The sequence below is a fragment of the Lolium rigidum genome, chromosome 6, assembly GCF_022539505.1.
Source record: "Lolium rigidum isolate FL_2022 chromosome 6, APGP_CSIRO_Lrig_0.1, whole genome shotgun sequence".
Lineage (NCBI taxonomy): Eukaryota > Viridiplantae > Streptophyta > Magnoliopsida > Poales > Poaceae > Lolium > Lolium rigidum.
In genome coordinates, this window is record NC_061513.1 from 54630535 (window position 1) to 54650159 (window position 19625).

The following is a 19625-nucleotide window of genomic DNA, read 5'->3' on the forward strand; positions in this document are numbered from 1 at the left end:
ATTGATAGTTCTTGTTACCACTTTCTTCCATCTCTCCTTCTCCAATGAATATGCCAAATAAATTATCTTGAAATATAAAGCAAAGTAAGTATGTCATCTCCATCCATACAGATAAATGACTTCCACTGTAGTATAGTTATTATTATTAAATACTTATTGTGCGCCAATGTGTACTTAAGTTTTTTATGCTAATTGTGCAAGTTTTCTAGGTACTTAGATCATTTGTACTTCCTTGGACAGTCTATTATCAACTTAATTTACATCACTAGAGAGACAACTATTCATCAAAGCTTATATGTAGATAGCATATATGTTTAGAGCTGAGCATTACCGCAAAACACATTATGCGTGGATTACTATCTTAAATTATAGATTTGCACCTATGTACCATAAACTAAACACTAATAATTATATAGGCCCCTCTAGGATTATTTCATATTAAAATAGCATGTTCTTGCATGTATTTCTTTCTAATGTATATATCGATGTTGTGCTTTGTGAGTGATAAAGAGTTGAGCATAATTGTGCTAACTAAGAAATACAAGTTAGCTACACCGTGCAACATAATAAAAATTTGTTGTGCATCTTTTGTTTCTATAATATGTAGACAACTCTGAGGCTCATTTATATTTACCTTTTATTTCTAACGGTATTTCTAGATATTCCTTGGAATGAGATGGAAGAAGCAGTGTCTGATATCTTATTTTTACTCATATTTTAGGTGGGTTCTTCAAGCTCATATGATGTTAATTCTTCTCAATATCATAGCCATGCCGAGGATAAGATTGAGACCTAAGAACTTCTGATGGCATTCTTCTTGGTTTGCTCAAAAAGTTGTTCAAATTTTGCTGCTATAGCTATTTTACCAATATAACAGTGATTTGTGTAGTACCATCGATATGCTATTATGTTTCTTATTTCTATCAAAACTATGATATTTATGGAACATATTTACCCCATTTGTTCTTACTAAAATATTAATTGATTTGAGGCCATGAAGTATTTATAGGTCGAATATCTATTCAAATTCTAAAGACTTCAAAACATTTTGAAAACACTCCATGTATGAATTGTAATTTTCGACATTGTTTGGAGAAAACAATGTGTATGGAGTTTGAATTGACTATTCTAGTCTTTAGGCTGGTACAAGTGCATGAACGGCGATCATTTGTTTGCGGAAACACCAGCAACAAGGTTTTACCACGACATTCTTCTTTGCGCACATGTCAATCATCTTTGCTTCTCTATTAATCCTAAAGGACAGATAAGCTATTTCCTATAAACCACTCTCAAGCTCTATTTCTTCAAAAAGGAGAAGCCACGGCCGTTGCATTAAACACAACGAATGCGGCCTCTTGGTTAGATTATCAATATTTATTTAAAAATTATTTTAAATAATGGATCGTATAAAGGTGATACATGAATCAGCCACTACTAGAAAAAGAAAACATGCAATCAGTGGCGCATCCCATATGGCTATCAGTGATGCACCTGGGTGCGTCACTTCTATCACTCCACGTAGTGTGCCACTACTAACTCACTGGTGCGTCATTTCTATTTCATCGACATGCGCTACGACACAAAAAAAGGGTGCGCCACTGGTTAAAATTTGAAATTTCGATCTTGGATCTAGATTTGGATTGTTTTTATATTATCCTTCTAGTATGCACCTTTTCACGTTCTCTGTGACGTGGAAGGAAGGGTTGGCCGAATGGAGGAGGAGAGGATGAGGAAGAGAAGAAGGAGGACAGTAGGAGGTGGTCACCGGAGAGGAGGAGGAGGAGGCCGGAGTTGGAGGAGGAGGATCGTCGATGGTCGTCGGAGAGGAGGAGGGAAGCCGGAGGGTCGTCGGAGGTCGCCAGAGAGGAGGCAAGAGGAGTGGATAGAGGAGTAAGAGGAAGTAAGAAAGGAGAGGAGGAGGGGGAAAGGAGAGGAGGGGGAGGAGAGGAGGAGTAGAATAGAATATGTGGAGAAGGAGGAGGAAGGAGGAAGGGGGTAAGTGGTCGGCCGTTTCAAAATTCGTAGGGCAGGAACTTAACAGTGGCGCACCCTGCTATTTTTTTATTTTTTGAAATTTCTTCCTGGAATCTAAAACCTGAAAAAAATTGTTTCCTTTTTGACTTTTGGGAATCTACAAATTTGTAAACCCCAGAGGGGTTGAAATCGGATAGAAAATTTCGCGTGATTTTCATCGGAGGTCATATGCAACCAGAAATCTTGTTTTACCGAACATGGCCCCATTTTGCAAACAAAAGTCGAAATTCATGTTTGTTAATTTTCATTAAAACTAGATGATATAATAAATGGGCATTGATGAGTGAATTTTTAGCATGTTTTTACACCGTTATTTCATTATGTTATCATTGAGTAGTAAGAAGATTTTTGTATTTCACCGCGCTACCGCGTACTTTTATGCTTGTCTACACGGGATCTTAAAATAATAAAGCAATGATGAAATATCAATAAAAACTGCCATTATGGTATTTTGACGATGTAAAAAACATTTAAGCACTTAATTATGCACTTGGACGAAGAAAGGATGCGAGGACAACTTCCAGTAAGTTTGGCGGGCATTGGTACGGGGGGGGGAGCCCGCTCGTACCGTCCGCCCGTAGGTGTGTTAGGAGCACTGTCTTGTCAAATACTTCCATCTCGCGCAGATGACGGGGAGATCTAAGACACACAACTCCGCAAAACAGAGAAATGCCACCCCTGATGAGATCTAGAGAAGCAACCTTGGAGAAGACATCATACGGGCTGCTACGCGGATCTTTAGAGGACAAGGCATCATCCCCTTCATCACCAACCGCTGCATCACCAATCCCATTCTCCTCCAACCATATTTGTAATCTTGATTGCTATTGTGGATTTGTGTTCGAATTCATTCCATTCCTTTCATCCCCTCCATATTATTATGATGATGTTCTTGATTTCTTCCATGTGTGAGTAGTTCGTTTACTTCTTGGGGAGATGGAGAAACCCTAGCATGAATATGAGATGAATCTAAGATGATTTATGATTTTAAGTATTAATGTGTGTTAGTTCTCTCTCTTGATATTATATGTTGTGCACCATGTAATATTTACCTTATGGTCTCGAGAGGGAACTACCCTTTGAAGTGTGGTAAAGTGAACACCGAGAAGTGACATTACCGTATCGGCACTTTAACACATGGATGAGGAGGATAAAGAAAGACTCACCAAGCTCATATCGATAACCACGGGGTAAAACCCTTAATAGCAATAGTATGCCGCTTGCAGAAGACTAGTTACTGTGGTTATTTAGAGATGCGATGACCGATGGCTTTTTGGGCGCATCTTGTCACGGAGCTCTCTCCACACATAATATGATTAAAAGCATACTTCATCTTAATTAAAATGAATCCTAATGCTAGAGGTGGATACGATAATTCCTGAGAACACTTTGTCTTATTAAATTTCAACACATTTCCTATAACGCTTTTACTGCTTTGTTTACTTTATTGCAACCAATCACAACCATCCTCTAAAATACTATAGCAAGGGGGCATTAAGACCTTAACTAGTAGCTCCTCGTGGTTCGATACTCTTATTTCAAAACTAGCTACAATTTATCTGTGTACTTGCAGTCATCAGGCATCTCGAAGAATTTATTTTTTGAAATTTCTATTTATTTCTTTTATTTTTTCAAAACCTAAAAGACGGTCCACAAGGGGATGAAAATGTTTGTGCACCACTTAGCAGTGGCGCACCAAGCATGGTGCACCACTACTAAATGGTGCCCAAAAGTTTCCATCAGCCCCCTATACATATCAATGGCGCACCATGTAGAGGTGCGCCACTGCTACCTCACATAGCACTGGCGCACCTCTACTTGGTGCGCCATTGCTATGTATAGGGGTGTGTCAAACCTTGGTCAAACGTAGTGGTGATATGGCTAGCAACGGAGCACCACTTTTTGGTGCGCCATAGCAGTGGTGCACATGTGTAGTGGTGCGCCACTGGTAGCAATCCTACGGCTAGGCCTTTTTCTAGTAGTGAGCCGTCCAAAGATACAAAATAGCATGTAGCGTCTTTGCATCAACATGTTAATCTCTTGTCAAACCACCAACCGCACCGGCTAGATATATCCCGTGCAACCGTTTCCAAGCGGCTGCACTGAAAAATCTATGGCATGGTGCTTCTCTATTGGCTGGAGATACCTCACATGGATCCAGTGGGTTCACTAGTATGGAAAGGGCTATAGGGGCTCGACTAATGGCAGCGGGCCCTAGAAAGCGCACCCGACTGCTATTTTTAGTACTGGGCAATAATAGGGCACGCGACTAGTGAGCTCGTAGTGGTAGCATACCGTAAGGTAGGGCGCGCTACTAGTATGTGGGTCCCGGCTGCGCCTAGGCGCAGAACTTAGCCGCAGCCTGCGACCCTGGTGGCACGTGACTAGTACTAACTTAAGTTACGACAACACGCTGTCCGTGCTATCAATAGTTTGCGGCAGAGGGTGCATGTAATATTGGCAGCGCACCTAACTCAGGCCCACTGCTATTATTTTGACCGAAACCAAAATTCCAGTGTGATGCACATTTCAGTTCCCATAGTTCACATCTTCCCCCAATCTCTCTAGACGGCGGAGCGCTCGACCTCCATGCCACCACCGCGCCTTGCCGTCTCCAGCCGCCGACTACGCCACGCCTCCTTGCCGTAGACCGTGCCACGCCCTTCGCTATTAGGTTGTTGGTTAAAGTATTGTATAAGTATGACAATATCTGAGTTGCAGAAGTACCGCATAAGTAATGGTGTCGAAGAACGTTGAACTAACGCAAAAGTGGTAGGAATTATTTCAATCTTACGTGCATAGGTGATTGTGAGGCGATGGTAGTACAGACAAAAATAACGATGTGGTGTGACCATGAGGTGATGGAAAAAAGAGAGGGTAGTATGGCAGTGGCACTACACTATAGTTGTGGTGCCCGGAGTAAGACAGTGCATGCTGACTTAAAAAGGCAGTAGAAGATGGAGGAAGCATTTTTACAGAGTTGTAGATAATTTCTCTGGCTAAAAGAGGCGGCAGATGGTGGAGTATTTCTTGTTTCTAGAGGTTCTACCCAAGAAGGCAGTAGTATTTTTAAATAGATGATGTACGGTAAACTAAATATGTTTTTCTGGTATTGCTACGAAAGAAGACAGTAGTATTTTTCTCGCGTAAAAGAGGTGGATGACGGTGGAGCAAGTATATTTTTTGAAAGTGAGGCGGTATTATTTTTCCATGGTAAAAGAATCGACGTATGCTGGAGTATTTTTTTCTCAAGACACCATAGAAGAAGGTAGTACTATGATTGCCGAATAAAAGAGACAATCAAAATATGGAGTATTTTTTCTAAAATACACGTTAGAAAATTATCCGAATAAAAGAGGCGATGAACGGAATGGTACAATAATTATTTTAAAACACACAGTAGTATTTCCGCGGGTAAAAGATGCAACAGATGCTACAATAAGTATATTTTCCAAAGATACCGTAGAAGAAGACATTCAAACACCAGAGTAAATCTATTTTCTAAGAGTACATTAGAAGAAGATATTAGTATTTTTTCCGGAAAAAATTGGACATGAATATTGGAGTACACCCATAGGATGATGGTGAACTATTTCCAAGAAATAATTGTTGAGGAATAAACGTTAGAAAATTACTGCCAGAAAATTATCAAAGGCGCTAAATATAAGATGGTCTATGGCATTTTGTTGAATAAAAGATGCGATATATAGTGGAGTATTTTGTTTCTCGGAGTTACTCTAAGAGAAACCCAAAGCTAGTGTACAAGAAGTGTCGTGGTATCATCACGGCAGACGCTATGGGATGGCTTCAACGGAGGAGAAGCGAGGCCTATGGACTACGGCGGATTCCGGAGGTGGGTATGAGCACGAGCGACACGGCGACGTACCCATGTTCGAAACCCTCGCGTGGAGGTAACACCCCTACTCCTACCTGATATGTATAAGCTGTGGAGACAGTACAATGATTCTCCTAGAGCTGTGGCCGACTTGGGAGCGGGCTGGAGATAGACCAAGCTCTCCCCTGCTCCCATCGGTGTGTCTAAGTATGGAAGAGAGATAGACGAAGCTCTCCCCTGCTCCCATCGGTGTTTCTAAGTATGGAAGAGAGAATGCTCGATCCCCCAGAAGAGGGTGCTACTGAGGCTTATACATCTAAGAGATGGATCGTTTATTTCACGGCTTCTTCATTTTTCAGGGAAATTGTCCAGCAAATATTCAACTTTAGAGTATAAGACTTTGATAAAGTTAAGTGGAGCGACATTGCTGGGATCTCTCCTTACCAATTAACGTAAAAAACAGTTAGCTTCATATACCATTGCTGCCTTGCTGGCGATTGGCCACCGACAGATGTGCAATGAAATAAATTCCTTGAGTGTGGTATTGTTGTCTATACAGATAGATCATAGCCAAAAGCCTAAAACTGGTTCCGTTGCAAGACATTTGATGGATTTATGCGAATCTCAAGTTGTTGGACAGTGCAAATCTTCTGATTATCACTTGTGATATTGATCTTTCTTACCAAGAAGAAGAATTATCTTCATTCTTGAACAACAAGAGTTGACATTACTTTTTAAAATACAACAATATTGTTACATAAAAAGATAGTCCAGTCCCCTAACTGATCATTGCGGAATACACATCTGAACCAGTTCATGTCTACCTTACCAGGAATTTAGAATATTCTTGCACGGAGGGTTGACGATCTGTTTAGAGCCTCAGTAGTGCCTTGCTGCTTGCATCAAATAAGGTCAATTCTGCCGGCCTCGACACGACCCTTGATGGACTTGTACCGAAGGACATACAAGTCGTCAGCAACCAAATCCACAACTTCCTCCCCTCTTCATGGAAGCCAACATCACAGGTTAGTACAATTTAAGGGACTGAAACGATAAAATCCAAGTGTCTGGGGTCTTACATGTCATCTAACTGAAATGCTCCTACGTCACTCTTGGTTTTGCAGAAGACAAAGGTGTCAAGCTGAGGCTCTGGAACTGGAGAGGGCATTCGAAATAACAGTCAGAGAGTGCCTCGAAGCTGATTACATGCTAAAACACATTACCACGGCTTCAGCAATAAAAGGATAAAAGCATTCTCAGCAACGAAAAACATGTAAATGAATAAATTTGTCCCAACATCTGTTATTAACAAAGGAAAGCATGTGATATTTGTGAACTTCATTTGCACTTCATTGGAGAAATGGGGTTTCATTTGGGGGAGTGTAACAAACTGTTGGTGACTAAGCTACAAAAAAAATAGAAACATACATCATCACATTGTCCAATGTTGATTCTTCTTGCTTCTCGTCTTAGTATCCAGTTCTGCAATTAACTAACTAACTAACTGCACCAGGCTTATCTTTCTCACTTCCAAATTGCACTAGACTATTTTTTGAAGTAGTATACTACTTAAGTGTATGTGTAGCCAAGTGTGAAAAAAATCAACAAATAAACCTTTATACAGAAATACAAGGCCCAAGTATGAGACAAGAAAAAAATGGTAAAACCTTCAAAATAAGTAGCTTACAATAAGCACATTACTAGGAAAAAATGGCTTTTGTAGAGCAAAAACATTTCAACTGCAGCGAGCAGAACATTATTCCAAAAAACTGTTTCTAAGAAGCTCGACGTCCATGGTCGCCGCCGCCGACGCGGACTCCTCGTCCTCCCACGAAGACATCCTCCCTTCCTTGTTTTGTCGCGAATTGCCGACGCGCGCGCTGGGGACGAGGCGGTTGGTGAGGATGCGGCACCGGCCTGGTGACCGCGAGCAGCGACGAGGGAGGCGAGCGGCGGCGCGGCGGGTCGGATTTCAGACTGCAAGCGGGACGACCTGCGGGACCCGCGTATGTGCCGCCTATATCCGCAATAACTGCGCGGCATACCGCGTATGAGCCGCGTTTATTTGCGGCGCCGCGCGCCGCGTACCTAGTTTGGCCGCGCCGATCGCTAGCTCTCGTCTTAGCTAGCTCTCATGGCTTTGTAAACAAATCAAATCAAACCGGTGCGTGCGGCCTGCAAGGGCCTCACCGTGACGTCGCCCGCTGCACCGCCCTGTGCCACCTCTCGTCAGCGTCCCCATCCGCACCCTCTCCAGCCCAGTGGACTCAAAAACCCTTCCCCTATCGAGACCAAGGTCCACCATTGCTCCTTCTTCCACCCGCCGATCTTCATTCAGTGGAGGGCTGCCTGGTTGTAGGTTCAGCGGAACATGGCGGCCTCGAGGTTGCTCTACATTGCCGTCCCCGCCACCACGGCCATGGCCGGCGGAGCACCTTCCGCTACACCGGCCCCGTCCTGCAGAGCACGCTCCAGCTCATGGGATGCAATCCATGCCACGCCTTCAAGGTCCCCTGGCTATTCGTCCTAATTAATGGTTTTCAGTATGTCTGTCTCTGTCTGCCTCGTCTCCCTGAGCTCAGTTCCCCAGTTAATGGTAGTAAGGCGTATACTGAATGCTCTGGATGGTCCTTGGTTACTTCTTGGTGACTTGAGATTTGACTCAACACCATAGTATCTTTATAGCTGTCACCAAGATTCGGTTATGGAAATTGCCTGCATGTGTCCGTTTGCATTGAAATTCCAAATGACAAAAGCCTAGCTGCATACTTCATTATAGTATAATTCTTGTATTCTGCAACAAGTCAGTTTGCGTTCCCTTGTCTGAATTCCAATTTTCTTACACTCTGTTTCACAGTTTCTGGAACCAGCCGTTGAGCTCCAAGGGCATGTTTCAGTTGATTCAAATGAAAGGGTTTTCCTAGGAATCTGATGGCTCTCCTTAACACCAATGGTTCAGTTGCTAAGGCATGGCCTGTTGTTGCCGGTGACCGCAATGGAAACAAAAACGATGGCACAGGAAGTGAGAAGTCTGTCGGAAATCTTATTATGGCCCATTGCAGATTGGGAAGGCAGAGGCTGTCAACCTTCAGTTTGGCTCTTTTGGGATTAGTGCATGGCCAAGTGATACCGGATGCACCAGTCATGCTGGTAGTGCCGATGATTCCAAGGCTGACAGCACATATACAGGAAGTAGATATTTATCCTCATGTTGCAGCTCACCAAGATGCCAGATGACAATTCCAAGCAGAACTCAACTGAATGCTTTATACTCTAGATGAACATATGAGTATGATGTGTTTTTATGTATACACCATTTAGCTGTGGTGGTGCTGCATTCTTGAGATACAACATTAGATCAACAGGAAAGCCAGTGTATTTAACCGATTATCCATTCATTTGTCTTTGATCATTTTATATGAAAAAAACGTGAAGCAGATGGAGGAAGCAGGGTCTGTGCAGGAGCACTCGACAAAGTCGGACGAGGAGTATGAAGATCTAGCCATGAGAGAAAGCGGATACTGGTCTGATGATGAGCAGCAGACCCTGACGAAGAAGCATCCAACCCTGGTCATAGGCAATGCCGGGGGATGGTGGCATGAAGAAGGCTGACAACCTGGACCTGTTGTTGGAGGTGAGAAATGAAGGCGGCATGGAGATGCCATGCGCCTACCTTCCGTCTCACAATGAATAGTGTGTGTCGTGGCAGCGACGCTATGGCGAGGAGATAGTGCATGGAATGGTTGTAGCTGTCCCGGCTGCCTCGCCTTGCCGTTTCAGCAACAAGAAGTTGTTGCTCTTAGATGGTGTGTAGAGTTAGTAAGTGTTAAACCTCATCCGCACCTGAGTTAGGTAGCTAGAAATGTTGTTCTAAGATGTCATCATGTTGTTGTATCTTTGGAGACAGACAGGAGACCTTGTGTGTACTGGCCTGGAAAGAAGGATATAGAGTGACAGAGGCAATGAATAGGTTAATAGTTCCCCTTGTATATATGGCATAATTACAAGAATTTATTAGACAGAAAATACTAGTGTGCTTAAAAGATCGATCAACTGGATTATAAAACTGAGAGTGCAGTTGTTTTTCATGAGAATTATTTTTATTTTGGCGTTTTGAGAATCCATCTGTATGTACAATTAAGAATGATGATGCAGCCACAAATCATGTACTAGATGTTACCAATTGTGGTTGCAGCTGATCGCGGCAACCTCTCTCCTCGCTCGAGCTCGCTCTGAACATAGACAGGAGGTGGAAGAGAGGACCGGAGAGGAGACACAGGATGTCACCGGCCGGCGCACAGGGCGCTGCCGTGGGCGCACAGACGCCCTAATTACTTTTCTCTTCAGCTCACGGTACATTGACGATTACAGGGAGGGGTTCTTATAGGCGCTGGCTCGCACAAACGTCGCCACGCCGCGCACACACGCACCCACGACGCCCACGTCCAACACGCCCCAGCTCGCGCGGTGATCGCGCTCCGACGCGATCAACGGGGCCGACCCTCGCGCGCACCAGGACTGGGTCGCCTCTCCTCCTTCCTCGCTACCTCTAACTGCACGCACTCTACGCACACACACGCGTACTGACGCGCAACACACTCACGCACACGCCATGCTCGCCACGGACCTCGACCCGGTGCACTGACACCGATCGCACGGCAATGGCGCACATGGCTTATTGCTAACATTCACGCCCTAAGCCATGCTCAGGGCTCGTCGTCGACGTCGGCTTCACCGCTGCAACGGCCTCCACCTTCGCTTGACGATGCCACCATCTTCTTCCTCGGCGTTCGTCGCCGCGCTCCAGCACGCCCCAGCTCGTGTCTACCTCGCGCACCAACGCGATCGGCACGGCGGCCCTGCGTGTCCTCGCCGCGGTCTTGACGCCTTGCTCTTCCGCGGCATTCACCACGCTCCGCACTCCCCGGACAGCGCACCCGTCGCGCTCCGACGCGAACGACGCGGCCGTCTCCAGTGCGGCGACGCGGTCACCTCCCCGCACGCCGATCTTCTTGTCCAGGATCCGCACGCCCTCAGCTCGCGCACCCGATCGCGCTCCAACGCCGATCGACGCGGCCGCTCGAGCTGCTTCACCCGCACGCCACGGCCACGGCCGCCGCCGCCGTGTCCGCCGCAGCCTCGCCGCGCCACGCCCCCAAATCTTGAGGCTCTGATACCAATTGTGGTTGCAGCTGATCGCGGCAACCTCTCTCCTCGCTCGAGCTCGCTCTGAACATAGACAGGAGGTGGAAGAGAGGACCGGAGAGGAGACACAGGATGTCACCGGCCGGCGCACGTGGCGCTGCCGTGGGCGCACGTACGCCCTAATTACTTTTCTCTTCAGCTCACCGGTACATTGACGATTACAGGGAGGGGTTCTTATAGGCGCTGGCTCGCACAAACGTCGCCACGCCGCGCACACACGCACCCACGACGCCCACGTCCAACACGCCCCAGCTCGCGCGGTGATCGCGCTCTGACGCGATCAACGGGGCCGACCCTGCGCGCACCAGGACTGGGTCGCCTCTCCTCCTTCCTCGCTACCTCTAACTGCACGCACTCTACGCACACACACGCGTACTGACGCGCAACACACTCACGCACACGCCATGCTCGCCACGGACCTCGACCCGGTGCACTGACACCGATCGCACGGCAATGGCGCACATGGCTTATTGCTAACACTAGAGACATTGCTCTTTGGGTAAGGGTTGTTGCTGGCCAAGTAATCTCTCAAATTTTCTATACACATACACAATGAGCTCACAAGTTCTGAAGAAAAACATTAAATTTGAGCAATGACACTTACTCTACAGCAAGATGAGACGGAAATTGGTTTTGAAGGAAACAACCAGCTAGAGACATTGGTCATAGGACTATTACTTACAGCCATTGCTGCTACTCCTTCCGTCGCACAAAACATGTCAAAGGTTTATCAAAATTTAGATGTATCTAGACACTAAATAGTAGTAATAGGTACATCCAAATTTTGACAAACCTTGAACATGTTTCATGGGACGGAGGAAGCAGTTATAAGTAACAAGATTTGCCAAGATAATTGATCTTTTATGATGCATATATCTCGGTGGAAATCAACTACTCCCAAGTGAAGTACCTATTCGCTCTCTTATACACATGCGACATGCCTGCGCTGAGTCTACCAAAAATGAGCAAAGGAATCATACCTGTCTGGCTGAATCTACCACTACCAGTAGTCGCCGCACGAACATACACCATCCTTCATGTGATGGAAGCAGTTGGCGTCCCTCAGTATAATTTCCCTGCCGTACGCCTTGGCGATCATCTTGATCGCGGCATGGCAGTCGCCGCACACCCGGAGGTTCTTGAACACGCGGATCGGCGCGCCGGCCGGCACGGCAAGCAGCCCAAATGCAACGGCGAGCCGCTCGCTGTGGTAGGCCAGACCCTTCTCCCTCCCCTCCGGCCCCTCGTCCTGCAGCGCCCAGTCAGTATCCGCCACGTATCCTTCAGCCCGGATCCTGCACATCATCTCCTCAACTTTTCGGTAAATCTCTTCTGTCCTCGGGTGCCCCCGTCCTCCACGTAGAACAGGTGCGTCACACCGTTCACTCCCACACAGCTGCACCCGGGCTCCTTGGTGATCCCTCTCGACTTCATCAGCGTCCGGATCCTCGCCACTTCGGCCCACCGCCTCGCCCGCGAGTAGAGGTTCGACAGCATGACATACGGCACGGCCTCCGTTGGGTCCAGCCTCCACACCATCTCGGCCGCGTGCTCGCCGAGCTCCGTGTTCCCGTGCGTCCGGCAAGCGCCGAGGAGCGCCTTCCACACCGTGGCGTCCAACCTCGCCGTGCTCCTGTTCAGCAGGTCCATGGCCTCGTCAAGCCTCCCGGCTCGGCCTAGCAAGTCGACCATGCAAGCGTAGTGGTCTGGTCCAGGCGCGACGCCATGCTCGGCCTGCATTGACCGGAAGTGCGCCGGGCCGGCGTCGACCAGGCCAGCATGGCTGCAAGCGAAGAGCAGGCCGATGAAGGTGACGTAGTCCGGCCCGCATCCTGACTGGACCATGTCGGCATAGACCTCCAGCGACTCCTTGCCCCGGCCGTTCTGGGCGTACCCGACGATCAGGGCCGTCCACGTGATGGGGTCACGCCGAACACGCATAGCGTCGAACACCTTTTTGGCCTCGCCCAGCGAGCCGGTCTTGGCGTACATGGACACCAGCGAGTTCCCGACCGAGAGGAACGGGTCCAGCGCAAGCCTGACCGCGGTGGCGTGCACCGAAACGCCCAGCTCGAGCGCGGTGGCGCCGGCACAGGAGCTCAGCGCGGCCGCGACGACGAACTCGTCAGGCCTGATCCCCGAGGCGACCATCTCGCGGTACACCCGCAGCGCGGGGTCGTGGGAGCGAGAGCGCGCGAGCCCCGTGAGGAGGGAGGTCCAGGTGACCACGTCGCGGTGTGGCATTTCGTCGAACACGGCCCGCGCGGCGCCGTGGCGGGACAGCTTGGCGTATGCGTCGACGAGTGCGTTGGCGACGTGGAGGTGCGCGGCGAGCCCCGCGCGGAGGAGGAGGGAGTGGAGCGCGTCGGCGCCTGCCGGGACGCGGAGGAGCGCGGCGGAGTTGAGGATGGGCGGGAGGGTGTACTCGTCGGCGTGGTGTCCCCGGTCGCGCATCTCGTGGAGCAAGGCGAGCGCGCGTTGGTGCAGGCCCGCGCGGGAGCAGCGGGAGATGGCCGCGTTGTAGGCGACGCCGGGCGCACGACCATCGCCGCGGCAGGGCGCCGGACGGGCTCAGCTCTGTGGCGGATGGCGATGTCCGTGGAATGCCGGCAAATGCAGCCTCAACCGTGGCGATTGCTTGGGGCGCCATATATCACCGCGGATATCTGTTTTTTGACTGAACTTGCACAGTTGCTTGAGGAGTTGAAGCTCGACGGCTTCGGCAGCGCCGGTTGCTAAGGGCATCTCCAACCGCGCGACCCAAACGGACGCGCGCCGGCCGTCTGTTTTGGGCCGTTTGGGTCGCCGGTCGGACACGCGAACAACGGCCCGCGTCCGCGTGTCCGTTTGGGTCGCATGCTGCGCCCAACGCGCGGACGCATCGCAAAATCGGAGAAACACGAAAACAAAAGAAAAATGGCAAATTTAAACGAAATTTGATTAAACATATGTCCTATTTTGGGCAAATTTGTACATAGCCCTATTTTGGGCAAATAACTAACAAAAGAAGCCCCTATATGGGCTTTTAAATTTAAACTAAAAACCCTCTATTAGGGTTTGGTCGGCGGCGCGGTGGCCGCCGTGCGCCGCCTAGCCCCCGTGGGCGCCTGCCGGCGACGCCGTCGCCGTGGACGACGCCCCCGGCGGGGAGGCGCCGTTGTGGCTCGACCGCGCCGGGACTCCGGCCACGGAGACCACCGGGCCTCCTCCCGTGCCGAGCGGGGGTCCGGAGCCACCCGAGGCCGCGGCGGCGCACGGAGCAGGCCGCCTCGTGGAGGAGGCGCCGTCGCCTTCTCCGCCGGCGCGGCGCCCGGCCTCCCGGCGGCGCCGCTCCCGGCGCGGCGCCCGGCCTCCTCGCCGCCGCTGCCTCGCGGCGCTCCTCGGCCGGCGCGGCGCCCGGCCTCCTCCCGCCGCGCCGCTTCCTCCTCCCCCCGCCGCGCCCGGCGGGCCCGGGCCTAGAGCTCCCGCGAGCTCCGCTTCTTCCTCCGCCGCACGCGCCGCCTCCTCCATCTCGGACGTCCGAATGGCCGCCCGGAGGTGCGGCCATTTCTCGTCCTCCTCCGCCGCCGAGATGAGCAGCGCGGCGCGGAGGTCCGGGTCCTCCTCCGAGGACTCGGGCTTGGCTCGAGCGGCAGCCGGCGGCGGTTGCGGCAATGCCGCGCCGCTCCGGCGGCCTCTCCGATGTGGAGACCGCCCGGGTTTCCGCACGATGGCCGCATCGCCGGCGGACGACGCCGGCTGCCGCCGCCTCGTCGTCGTTGGCTCCGGCGAAAACCCGCTTCGGGGCCATGGCGCCGGTTTCGCCGGGGAGTGGAGCGGGGACCGGAGTGAGGGCCGATCCCCTCCGGTCCCCATTTAATACCCCCCGGGTCACCGACAGGTGGGCCCAAAGGAGACGAGGCGACGGACGCCCGGACGCGAGCCGGACGCCGCGTGCCATCCGCGGCCACGCAAACCTAGCCCAGATTTGGGCCGGGTTTGCGCTGCCCGGACGCCGCGGCCGTCCGCTTTTGCGGTGCGTCCCCGCGTTGGGCCACGATTTTGTCCGGCTGGACCCATCCGGACGCGCGGGCGCGGGATGGGTGGCGCGGTTGGAGATGCCCCTCCAACGCTACAACCCAAACGGAAGTATTGGGTCGTCCGATTTTTGTCGTTTGGGTTAGTCTCCAGAGACGCGGATGGACAAGGATATCCGTTGGCTTTTTTTTCCCAACGCAGTGTGAGACTCAAATTTCTATTCCTCTTCCAGCCACACACTAGTACTACTTGGCCAAGAACCAGCTGAGCTCCGCCCCGTAGAGCGCCGGCCCGGCGGCGTCCATCCCCGCCCCGGCGCCGTCCGTCCCCGCCCCGCCACGGCCCGGCGAGCTCTCCCCGCCGCGCCACTGCTCGCCCCGGCATGGCAGCTGTCCGCCCCGTCGAGCCACGTCCGTCCCCGGCCCGGCGGCGTCCGTCCCCGCCCCGCCACGGCCCGGCGAGCTCCGCCCTCGCCGCGCCACTACTCGCCCAGACGCGGCTCGCCCAGCTGCCCAGTGACCTCGAACGGCCGCCCGGCCCCTGCGCACGACGGCTCCGTTCGTCGCCTCCGCGGGCGCCGCCCCATTCGCCGCCGCGGACGCGGGCCACAGAAGGAGGCTGGCGCGGCTGAGCCGGTCCGCGCCGCGGGCGCTGCCCCATGCGCCGACGCCGGCGCCGCCGCCGCCTATGCCCGCCTCGCCCGGTGGCCGGCCGTGCCCGCGGCGAGCGCCGCCCCGCCCGTGGCCGACGCGGCCGCCGCGGCGAGTTCCGCCTCGCCGTGGCCGGCCGTGGCCGCCCCCGCCCGTGCGCGCCCGTGGCCGACGCGGCCGGCCCCGCCCGTGCTCGCGCTACCCCGTTCGTCGTCGCCGGCGCGGCTCCAAACTCGCCGCGGCCGCGGAGCTTGTTTCGCCTCCGGTGACCTCCGGCAGGTGTGAAAAAAAGGAGGCGGCGGCGACGGGTGCCTCCATGAGTAGGCGACGGCGGCAGTCCATGAGGCGAGCCAAACTCCGGCGGCTGTACCATGGATTTTCATGGGAGAAAGGAGGACAGAGGAGAGAGAATGCTGCGGGGTCTACTGGGTTGTCTTTGTCTCTCTGTCAAATGGGCCAGAACGCGTGTCCGGCCGAACAGAATGGACGCGCGCTTGCGTCCTGCTCGACCCAAATCGCTCCAATATTTGCGTCAGTTTTGGGTCAAATCGGACACTGGGAGTATCCGTTTTTAAGATGGGTTGCCCCGTTGGGTGCAGTTTTGACCAAAACCGGACGCTGGGAGTGTCCGTTTTTGGTTTTGGGTCTCTGCGTTGGAGATGCCCTAAGGCCATCTCGGGCGACCCATATAGGACGCCCAAACGTTGACTTGCATCGCCGCGTGATATATTTTGACCGTGCGTCTATTTGCGTCTGGGTGTGCTTCTAGGAGATGACCTATTTTTTATTTTCTAATATAATATTTAAAAAGCATAATGTACCAAACTACAGTTGATACAAGCCCTAGTCCACTTGCGCCTGACGACCCGGCCTCGTCGTTGCGTCCCTCCCTCGTTTCTTTCTCCGCCGCCAGTTGTGCGGCCGCTAGAGCTCGGTGCGGCGCCGCGTCCTCTAGCAGGCACGGCCGCAGCGTCTCGTTCACGGCATCCTCGGCCTTCTTGAGCGTCTCGAAGAAGTCGATGGCGCCATTTGCTCCGCCGCCTTCTCCTCCGGGGTAGGCGCATTAGGGTCATCTGATGACCATGAGATGTCGGCGGAGTCGTCCTCTGCGGCGGCCGCCTCCTGCGGCGTTCCATCTCGGCGTCGAACACTGGGTGGGGCGCTCGCTCCTCCTCTGCTTCCTTCTCCGCGTCAGCCAGAAACTTCGTGTCCCTGACCGGGTCGAGGAGGTCGTCGGTGGTGTCGTCGTCCTCCAACTCCTTGTTGGAGCTCGAGACCGGGGGAGTTGGAGTCGGAGGTGGAGGCGCGGTAGCCTGGCTGCAGCCGGCGCTGCTCATCGCAAAGTAGGAGGTTGTGCGGCGGTGGCGCTATGGTGGAGGTTATGCGACGGCTAGGGTTTTGTGTGAGAGGAGATGAGATGTCTGCGCCCTTGTTTATATAGGCCGGAGGCAGGCGACGGCCGTGGCATGCGTGGTATCATCATTACTTCGTCCGCAGAGGTAGGCGACAGCCGCGTGCCACGCGAGGCATCGTGACTAACGTGACTGCAGACTGCCGAAGCGACGCCTCGGCGCCAGTACTGGCGCGCCTGAGAAGACGTATCGAGCCTGGGTTACTGCCAGGCAGGCACGACAAAACGTCCGCCAGACGCGAGCGGGCACTTTGTGCGTGCGCGCAGCGTCCGCAGAGATGCCTAGACGCATTTTACGACCTCTCGGGCTCGTCGACCCATCGGAGGTGCCCTAACCTCGCCACTACGTCCGCGACGGCGCACTGATTTCTACAACTTTACCCACCATCGCGCCGAGCAGGAATGAGCATCTCTAGCACCCTCAAACCGCACACTGAAAATGCGGATTTCATGGCCGCAAAATTCGCGATCTGAGGTTTATCAAACTTCTCCGCATACTAGATAGGCATCCCAAATTGTAAATTAAAAAAAAATATCACGGTAGACAAACTACATTGCAATTCGACTTTGATCGTTGAAATTGCACCACAATTCGATCTTACATGTCACGGGATACTTTACTCCTAAACTTAATAAAATGCGCCGCCACAACATTTTACATACCAAAAATGGGCTCTGGATGCTCACCGGAGCCAATGCTGTGGCCGCAACATTGACGGTGTCGCGGAGGCGACGGTGTCTTTGCCTATTCGACGGTGTCTCGGAGGAGGGATCCTCAAGGGGGAGAAAAAGTAGGGGTCATAGGCGGAGAGTTCTCGGGACGGTGGTACGCGATTTACCCAGCTTCGGAACACCTGCTCGAGGATAGGGTCTACTGCTGCTTGTCTGGAATTATCTGGGTGCTTTCGGTTTTTACAATAAGTTGTGGTTGTGCCTCTAGGGCTCCCGGGATACGGCTTATAAAGGCGCCAGGATCTAGGGTTTACACGGAGAGTCCTAGCCGGAATACAAGATGTCTAACTACGAAATATTACATTGCCGTGCACGTCAAGGATCTACCTTTCCTTACTTGCCGTAGTGGATCCGGATACTTCATGAGCCTTTACGGATCCGACTTCCGCATAAGTCGGTTGAGATCCGGCTCCTGTTTCTGGTTGGACTTCATCCATCTTCTATCAAAAGCAACTGGACCGCCCCATGGGCCATATGCCACCATCACCATCTGTGGGCCACCCGGGCTTGCCGGATCTAGACCACGTCGTTGATATACCCATAAAGTATACCCACAACAGTAGCCCCCGAAATTCTCCGAGATTCATCATTCCTCCGTCTAACTTTGTCTGGATCCGAAGAGAATCTTGAAGAGCTTCGAAAAATTCCTCGTCTCCGACTTCAATCAACCGGAAATCATTCGTTCTTCTGTAACGGTAACTTAGCAGATTTTTTTCCCACGCCGCGCACAACTTTCTTTTTTCCCGCGCTAAATTTTCAGAGATGCGAATCTTCGGCCGGAAATTTTGGTGGTGCGCAGTTAGGTCACCACTGCATCGATTTCACCGCTTTGACCTAAGACACGTGGCGGTCATCCAACGGTGCGACTATTCCATTCTGACAGTTGGATCCGGCTCACGAATCTCCGCGCGGGGTCTATAAATACCCCTCGCGTTTCGTAAGTTTTCACTTTTCACCGCATTCACCACTTCTTCTCCTAGCTCGCGCCAGCGCCGCCCGACGGATCTCATCTCCGGCGAACTTCTCCCCAGGAACTTCATCCGCCGCCGCTCCAAGGCCGCCCTCGACCCGAGCTACGCACGGTTGATAGGGATTTTGCATCCGCCGCCGATTCGCGGTCATCCGGAGCTCCGTGCGCCATGTCCGACGACCTCGACCTCGCCGGCGCAACGGGGAACCGCCATGCCATTGCTGGTAAGTCCACCGGACCCGTAGAAGAAGACCTAGCTTAGCTAGTTTAGTTCCGGCTACTCAAACGATTTCACCATATGCATGCAGCCGGAAACATGTCCACTGATTCACCTAAGTGCACTGATAGTTCTCCGAGTAACCCAGACCCAAACTCATCGGATCCAAGTTTCCCTGAGCCGTTAGCTTTCCTTCCGCCCCACATTTCCGATACGAGACTAGCTCAACCGTTCTCCGCCTCTTCCAGCAACATCTTAGGTCGGATCCCAACAGTCGAAGAGATCCGGGAAGAGCTAGAAGGACAAGCGCGAATGGCTGCCAAGGTACAAGAAGCAGAGCAGAAGAAAGGATCCAAGGCCCGGAACCGTGAAGGTGAAAAGGGTCAGTGGTGGCCATGCGAAGTAACTGATTTGGAGCTCAGAGCTTTCCAGAAGGAGGGCCTGATTGCTCCGGATTGGAGCTTTATGAAGGATTCCATCACCCCCCCGCCGGATCCAGACGAACGCGTCTTTACCAAGTCTTGGGTGGAGCGCGGCCTGTCACTTCCCTGCTC

At 52.0% G+C, this 19625-nt stretch overlaps 1 pseudogene; it reads right to left on the reverse strand.

The window, feature by feature from the left end:
• Nucleotides 1-6643: 6643 nt before the first annotated feature.
• LOC124662620 lies at nt 6644-13819 on the reverse strand (annotated as a pseudogene).
• Between the last annotated feature and the right edge of the window lie 5806 nt (nt 13820-19625).